Raw genomic sequence first — 8580 nt, 5'->3', positions numbered from 1 at the left:
TCAGGAACATTTGCAGTTTACTCGACAGTAATACATCATAGAAGCCACAGAAAATAATAGTGCAGAGTTGGCCTTTAGTAGCGTGATGTGGGAGATTAGGGTCAATTTTCATTTTGGTCAGGCAAATCAGGGCAGGACATATGCACTTAATGGTTGGGCCCAGGAGAGTATTGCCAAATAAAGTACATGTTCATAGTTCCTTGAAAATGGAGTTGCGGATACACAGGGTACTGAAAAAGGCATTTGGAAGGCTTTGAGGAATACAGCAGGCTAAGCAATATCAGAGGAGCAGGAAAGCTGACATTTCGGGTCGGGACCAATCTTCAGCATTTCTAAAGAAGGGTCCCAACCTGAAATGTCAGCTTTCTTGCTCCTCTGATGCTGCCTGGCCTGCTGTGTTCCTCCAGCTCCACACTCTGTTATTTCAGACTCCAGCATCAGCAGTTCTTACTATCTTGTTTGGAAGGTTTATCTTTACTGGTCAGTATATTGAGAACAGGAGTTGGGATTTCAAGTTGTAGCTGTACAGACATTAGTTAGACTACTTTTGGAATGATGCGTTCAATTCTGGCCTTCCTGCCCTGTGAAAGATGTTATTAAACTTGAAAGAGTTCAGAAAAGATTTACAAGGATGTTGCTGACGTTGGAGGGCTAGAGAGATTCCTAGGGAAAAAGTTTGGAGCCTCAGCCAATGGTATTCCATAACTTAAGACAGCAGCATGCATGCAAGTGTACATGTTGGCTCAGAAATGCCCAACAGTCCACCCAGACAGTAATACACTGCCACACATGCACTTAACTTGATCATGTGCTTTTATTTGTTCTACATACACAGTTTTTTCTGCTATGTCAAATAAGTTATGAAGAAGAACATTAAGTTGTGATATAATTCGGTTGGCTACGATTGTGAATGAAGAATTACTGAAAAATTGTATTTAAACATTGAAGTTTGTGACAGTACTTGTTATTGCATGCAATTTTAAATAATGTACAGGCAAGATCTTGTGGTGTTGCATGTGGGGAAGTGCAGTCACTTGTTATATTGAGATCAACTGAAATGGCCTAGCAAGCCATTCAGTTGTACCAGCCACTACAAAGTCTCAAAGAAATGAAGCTGGATTGATCCCACAGCATTGACCTGGGCACCAGAAAAGACAACAGTAGAAACAGCTGTGTCCACCCTGCAAATTCCTTCTCACAAGCATCTGGAGGTCAGTGCCAAAATTGGAGAAATGTCTGGTTTTCTGAACTCTTTCAAGAAAGAGGATTAAGGATAGGATTCTTGGCAGCGTGGAGGAACAGAGGGATCTTGGTGTGCAGATACATAGATCCCTTAAAATGGCCACCCAAGTGGACAGGGTTGTTAAGAAAGCATATGGTGTTTTGGCTTTCATTAACAGGGGGATTGAGTTTAAGAGTCGTGAGATCTTGTTGCAGCTCTATAAAACTTTGGTTAGGCCGCACTTGGAATACTGCGTCCAGTTCTGGGCGCCCTATTATAGGAAAGATGTGGATGCTTTGGAGAGGGTTCAGAGGAGGTTTACCAGGATGCTGCCTGGACTGGAGGGCTTATCTTATGAAGAGAGGTTGACTGAGCTCGGTCTCTTTTCATTGGAGAAAAGGAGGAGGAGAGGGGACCTAATTGAGGTATACAAGATAATGAGAGGCATAGATAGAGTCGATAGCCAGAGACTATTTCCCAGGGCAGAAATGGCTAGCACGAGGGGTCATAGTTTTAAGCTGGTTGGTGGAAAGTATAGAGGGGATGTCAGAGGCAGGTTCTTTACGCAGAGAGTTGTGAGAGCATGGAATGCGTTGCCAGCAGCAGTTGTGGAAGCAAGGTCATTGGGGTCATTTAAGAGACTGCTGGACATGCATATGGTCACAGAAATTTGAGGGTGCATCCATGAGGATCAATGGTCGGCACAACATTGTGGGCTGAAGGGCCTGTTCTGTGCTGTACTGTTCTATGTTCTATGTTCTAAAGCTGACATTTCCCAGAAACCACCATCACAATCGCTGTATATGTCCTGTCCCACTGACAGACAGACCTGGCAGAGGAGGCGGCAAGTGGTATAGTCAGGATGGTGTTGATGTGGAAGTCCTCAACATTGACTCCAGACCCCCCATGAAGTCTCATAGCTTCAGGTTAAACATGGACAAAGAAACCTACTATTATTACATACCATCCTTCCTCAGCTGATGAATCGGTACTCCGTGTCGAACAATACTTAGAGGAAGCATTGAGGATGGCAAGGGCACAAAATGTTTTCTGGGTGGGGGATTTCACCAAGAGTGGTTAGGCGACAGTACTACAGCTGCAGCTGGTCGGGTCTTAAGGGACATAGCTGCTAGACTGTTTCTGTGGCAGGTGGTGAGGGAACCAACAAGAGGGGAAAAAGCATACTTGACCTCATCCTTACCAATCTGTTAGCTGCAGGTGCGTCTGTCCATGGTAGTATTGTGAAGAGCAACCGCCGCATAGTCCCTGTGGAGACAAAGTCCCACCTTCACATTGAGACTAGCTTCCATAGTGTTGTTTATCAACATGACTGTGCTAAATGGGACAGACTTCAAACAGATCTAGCAACTCACCTGGACATCCATAAGAAACTATTGGCCATCAACAGCAGCAGAATTGTACTCCAGCACAATTTTTAACCTCATGGCTCAGCATATTCCCCATTCAACTATTAACATCAAACCAGGGGATCAACCCTGGTTCAAGTGAGACTGCAGGAGGGCATGTCAGAAGCAGCACCAGGCATACCTGAAGACGAGGTGTCAACCTTATAAAGCTACCAAACAGGACTAGAGGTAGTAAGAACTGCAGCTGCTGGAGAATGTGAGAAAGCAAAGTGTAGAGCTGGATGAACACAGCAGGCCAAGCAGCATCAGAGGAGCAGGAAAGCTGATGTTTTGGACCTTGTTGAAGAATCTAGGCCTGAAACATCAGCCTTCCTGCTCCTCTGACACTGCTTGGCTTGCTGTGCTCATCCAGCACTGCACCTAGTTATACGAAACGGGACTACTTGGATGTCAAATAGTGAAAGCAGCAAGTGATAGACAGAGCACAGCCATCCCATTGCCAACAGATCAGATCTAAGCTCTGTAGTCCTGGCACATCCAGTCGTGAATGGTGATGGACAAATAAACAACTCACTGGAGGAGGAGGCTCCAAAATATCTCCATTCGCAATGACGGAAGAGTCCAGCACATCAGTGCAATAGATAAGGCTACAACTTTTGTACCAATCTTCAGCTAGAAGTGCTCAGTGGATGATCTATCTTGGCCTCCTTCAGTAGTCCCCAGCATTACAGATACCAGTCTTCAGTCAATTGAATTTACTCCATGTGATGCCCAGAAACAGTTGGAGACATAAAGTCTACAGGTCCGAACAACAATCCAGCAATAGTACTAAAAACTTGCGTTCCCAAACTTAAGACTTCCCTAGCCTGTTCTGTTCCAATACAGTTACAATGCTGGTATCTACCGGACAATTTGTGAAAAATTGCCCAAGTATATCCTGTACATAAAAAGAAGGACAAATCCAACCTGACCAGTTACCGCCCCAGCAGTCTAATCTTGATCATCAGTAAAGTGATGGAAGGTGTCATGAACAGTGCTATCAAGCAGCACCTGCTTAGCAATAACCAGCTCAATGACACACAGTTTGGGTTCCACCAGGGGCCACTCAGCTCCAGAACTCATTACAGCCTTGGTCAAAACATGGACAAAAGAGCTGAATTCCAGAGGTGAGGTGAGAGAGACAGCCCTTGAATAAAGGCTGCATCCAACCAAGTGTGGTATCAAAGAACCCTGGCAAAACTGGAATCAATGGGCATTACGGGCCAAACTCTTCCATGGTTGGAGTCATACCTAACACATGGGAAGATGTTTGTGGTTGTTGGAGGTCAGTCATCTTAGCTCCAGGACATCTCTGCAGGAGTTCCTCAGGGAATGTCCTAGGCCTAACCATCTTCAGCTGCTTCATCAATGACCTTCCCTCCATCATAAGGTCAGACGTGGAGATGTATAATCATCGGCAAACAATGTTCAGCACCATTCACAACTTCTCAGATACTGAAGCAGCCCATGTTCAAATGCAACCAGATCTGGATAATAACCAGGTTTGGGCTGGCAGTGGCAAATAACATTTGTGCCACACAAATGCCAGGCTATGACTATCACCAATAAAAGACATTCTAACCACCATCCCTTGGCATTCAACAGTGCTACCTACCATCACTGAATCCTGCACTTTCAATATCTTGGGGAGCGGGGGGAGGTGGTGGAGTTTATCATTGACCAGAAAACTCAACTGGACTTACATAAACACAGTGGCTACAAAAGCAGGTCAGAAGCTAGGAATGCTGTGGCAAATAACTGATGACCTGACTCCTTAAATCAGTCCACCATCTACAAGGCATAAGTCAGGACTGTGATGGAATGCTCCCCACTTGCCTGGATGAGTGCAGCCCCAACAACACCCAAGAAGCTTGACACCTTCTGGGACAAAACAGCCCACTTGACTGGCACTACATCCATACGCATCGACTCCATCGTCCATCGACACTCAGTAGCAACAGTATGTACTATTTGTAAGACGCACTGCAGGAATTCACAAAAGATCCTCAGGCTGCACCTTCCAAACCCATGCCCACTTCCATCTAGGAGGAAAGACAGCAGACATATGGAAACACCACTACCTCCAAGTTCCCCTCCAAGCCACTCACCATCCTGACTTGGAAATATATCATCATTCCTTCACTATCGCTGAGTCAAAACTCTGGAATTTCCTCCCTGATGTCATTGAGGGTCAGCCCACAGCAGGTGGACTGCAGCGGTTCTAGAAGGCAGCTCAACAATACATTCTCAAGGGCAACTGGGGTCAGGCAATAAATGCCAGCCAGCCAGCCAGCAATGCCCACATCCCCCAAATGAATTTTTAAAAAAAGCAAATTCTGAGGAAGGGTCACTGGACCCGAAACGTTAACTCTGTTTTTCCTTCACAGGTGCTGCCAGACCTGCTGAGTTTTTCCAGCAACTTTGTTTTTGTTCCTGAGAAACAAGCTAGTGTTATGGATTAAAGGGAAAGAATTAGTCCTCACTGTGAGAGGTGAAGAGGGAGGTATATGTAAGATGGGAGGAATGAGAAGGGGAGAGAAGGAGGATTGGAAAATGTAAATTGGAATCACCAGAGTGAGAATATTGGTAGTAGATGGGAGTAAAGAGTAAAAAAAGTAGTGTGCAAGATAAGAGCCAATGAGGGAAGAATGGAGGTGAACAGGGACAGGACTCCCTGAGCTTAACTTTGTCTAGTGAGAAGTGGAAAGAAATTAATATGGCATTCTTGCTGTTTAGTCATTACCATCATATGCAGGAGATGAGAACTAAGGATGTGTGCACATCTTGGAGGATAGTCTGGACCGAGGAACTTTCAGGAGTAAGGAAGATCAATGCCATTGAGGGATGTTGAAAACAAAGATGAGAATTTTAAAGTGAAGATATTGCTTAACTAGGTATATTGTGGGTGAATGAGTGCAGATTTGAATGTGATTGCTCCACAAAAAGCTGACATCGATGCAACTGGCTGAATGGTCTTCTGTGTTGTAAATAATTTTCATGTTAAATTCTTGCCATTGGTCAAATTTGCTTGCTCTATGTAGTGAAAATGTGCTGTAGTTACCCTCAATTATTTCACAAGATGAACAGTGCAAAGTGATGAATGATCATCAGGAATGAGAGATCCCATCCAAAGTGAAATGCAGCCTGACTGAGTATACAGTTCTGGGAATTTGGAGCAAGTATGGGAATTTGGTGCATAGAGGTGCTTTTTTGCATGTGTTTTTGGCTCATAGTTTTTAAAATGTTTTTAGCAAGATATATTGAAGCCCAGGATCAGTGCGCCAGCAAAAGACAGAGAACTCACGGTCAATCCTAAGTTCATTCATTGGTGATAGCTACTAATTTGACTCTTTATTAAAGGTTACTTTAGATTGACAGTAAATAGGGAAAATATTTACAGGCTACAAACTAAAATACAAAATTTTAAGAAGTTAAATTAAAAACTAAGTAACTAAAATAGAGATGTTTGGCTACTCAGTGTTGTAACTGCATGATGTGGGAGCTGATGGACTCTTGTGAACCATAGTGATCAAATCTGTAGCAAGTTTTGGTTGCTTGACAAAGTACAATTCAGAGCTGATGTCCTGGCTTCTGAGCTTTGAACACAACAACACGTCAAGGAAAGGAAGAGTTCCCTGGACACTGGGTTTCAGCAGACAGTTCGACTTCTTTGATTAACTACTTCAAATTTGGTCAGTGGTCAGGAATAGGAGGGTGTGACTATAAGTGAGGAAGATAGAGGGATCCAGAAGGTAATGCTGAAGGAGCCTCAGATCTTGAGCTTAACAAATAGGTTTTAAGAAACTTGCACTTACATAATTGAGAGTGGGGACTGTAGGAAAGATGAGCAAGCTGACCATTGCACCGTGGTACAAGGAGTCAGTGGGTGGGGGGAAGAGTGTGAAATGTAGAAATGGGGATAGTATTGTAAAGAAAATAGTCACTGTTCGCTGTGACCACAGTCAATAGCCCAGAAGGCTATGTTGCCTGGGTTCAGGGTGTCTCACCTGGCCACAGGAGTCGTACCAGAAGATTGGAGGGAGGCAAATGTAGTTCCTCTTTTCAAGAAAGGGAATAGGGAAATCCCTGGAAATTACAGACCAGTCAGTCTTACATCTGTGGTCAGCAAGATTTTGGAAAGCATTCTGAGGGATAGGATTTATGACTATTTGGAAAAGCATAGCGTGATTAAAGGGAGTCAGCATGGCTTTGTGAGGGGCAGGTCATGCCTTACAAATCTTATTGAGTTCTTTGAGGAAGTCACGAGACAGGTTGACGAGGGTCGAGCAGTGGATGTGGTGTACATGGACTTCAGCAAGGCATTTGATAAGGTTCCCCACCGCAGGCTCATTCATAAAGTCAGGAGGTATGGGATACAGGGTGATTTGTCTGTCTGGATTCAGAATTGGTTGGCTGACAGGAGGCAGAGAGTGGTTGTAGATGGTAAGTATTCTGCCTGGAGGTCAGTGCTGAGTGGTGTCCTGCAGGGCTCTGTTCTTGGGCCTCTGCTCTTTGTAGTTTTTATAAATGACTTGGATGAGGAGGTTGAGGGGTGGGTTAGTATGTTTGCTGATGACACAAAGGTTGGAGGTGCTGTTGATAGTATCAAGGGCTATTGTAGGCTTCAGCGAGACATTAACAGTATGCAGAGCTGGGCTGAGAAATGGCAGATGGAGTTCAACCTGGATGAATGAGAAGTGATGCATTTTGGAAGGTCGAACTTAAAGGCTGAATATAGGATTCAAGGCAAGATTCTCGGCAGTGTGGAGGAACAGCAGGATCTTGGTGTTCAAGTGCATAGCTCAAAGTTGCCACCCAGGTGGATAAGGTTGTTAAGAAAGCATATGGTGTTTTGGCTTTCATTAACACAGGGATCAAGTTTAAGAGCCACGAGGTTATGCTGCAGCTCTACAAAACCCTGGTGAGACCACACTTGGAATATTGTGTCCCGTTCTGGTCGCCCTATTATAGGAAAGATGTGGAGGCTTTGGAGAGGGTGCAAAGGAGGTTTACCAGGATGCTGCCTGGACTGGAGGGCTTGTCTTACAAGGAGAGGCTGACTGAACTCGGACTTTTCTCTCTGGAGAGAAGGATGAAGAGAGCTGACCTGATCAAGGTGAACAAGGTAATGAGAGGCATGGATAGAGTCGATAGCCAGAGACTTTTCCCCAAAGACAGGATTGACTGCCATAGTTTTAAGGTGTTAGGATGAAGGTACAGAGGAGACATCAGAAGGAGCTTCTTCACCCAAAGAGTTGTGAGCGCATGGAACAGTTTACCAGTGATAGTCGTGGAAGTGGAATCATTAGTGACATTTAAGCAACTGCTGGACATGCGCATGGACAGCCGCGAATTGAGGGGAATGTAGGTTAGGTGATTTTATTTTTGGATGAGGGTTATTCCACGGCACAACATTGTGGGCAGAAGGGCCTGTGCTGTGCTGTACTTTTCTATGTTCTATGGCTGGCACAGAAACTTGGGAGTTCATGGAGAAAGACCCAGTAAGGACCAATGATATAGGTAGAAAGAGGAAAGATGTTCTACTGAGGGAATGTGAACAGATAAAGGCTAAATTTAAAAAGTTGAACCGAAAAACGTAATTATCTCCAGATTAATACCTGAGCCACAATCAAATTGGCTCAGGGTCAGCAATATTAAAGAGGTAAAAGCATAGCTCAAAGACTGATGTGGGAGAAATGGCTGTCAAATTCATGGGACTTTGGGTCCAGAACCAGGGAAGGAGGGAGCTGTTCTAAAGGGACAGACTCAACATGAATCCTGCTGGGAATCCTGGAAAAATGCATAACTAGGTCTTTGGATTGGGCTTTACGATAAATCATGCCTTAGGCAGGGTGGTTCCACTTGCATGGAAAGTTATGGGAAAGGTTTGGAGGTGAGAGCTCAGCAAAGGTTATTAAAGTTTCCAGAGCAACTAGTAAAAGAGTATAGAAG

At 44.5% G+C, this 8580-nt stretch overlaps 1 protein-coding gene across 2 annotated transcripts in view; it reads left to right on the top strand.

Annotated features, from left to right (window-relative positions):
* Window positions 1-8580, top strand: part of mpv17 (mitochondrial inner membrane protein MPV17) — a 138258-nt gene that overhangs the window by 88804 nt on the left and 40874 nt on the right. The window lies entirely within an intron of this gene.

Source organism: Stegostoma tigrinum, chromosome 4 (assembly GCF_030684315.1).
Source record: "Stegostoma tigrinum isolate sSteTig4 chromosome 4, sSteTig4.hap1, whole genome shotgun sequence".
Taxonomy (NCBI): Eukaryota; Metazoa; Chordata; class Chondrichthyes; order Orectolobiformes; family Stegostomatidae; genus Stegostoma; species Stegostoma tigrinum.
This window is presented reverse-complemented; position numbering and strand designations above follow the sequence as displayed.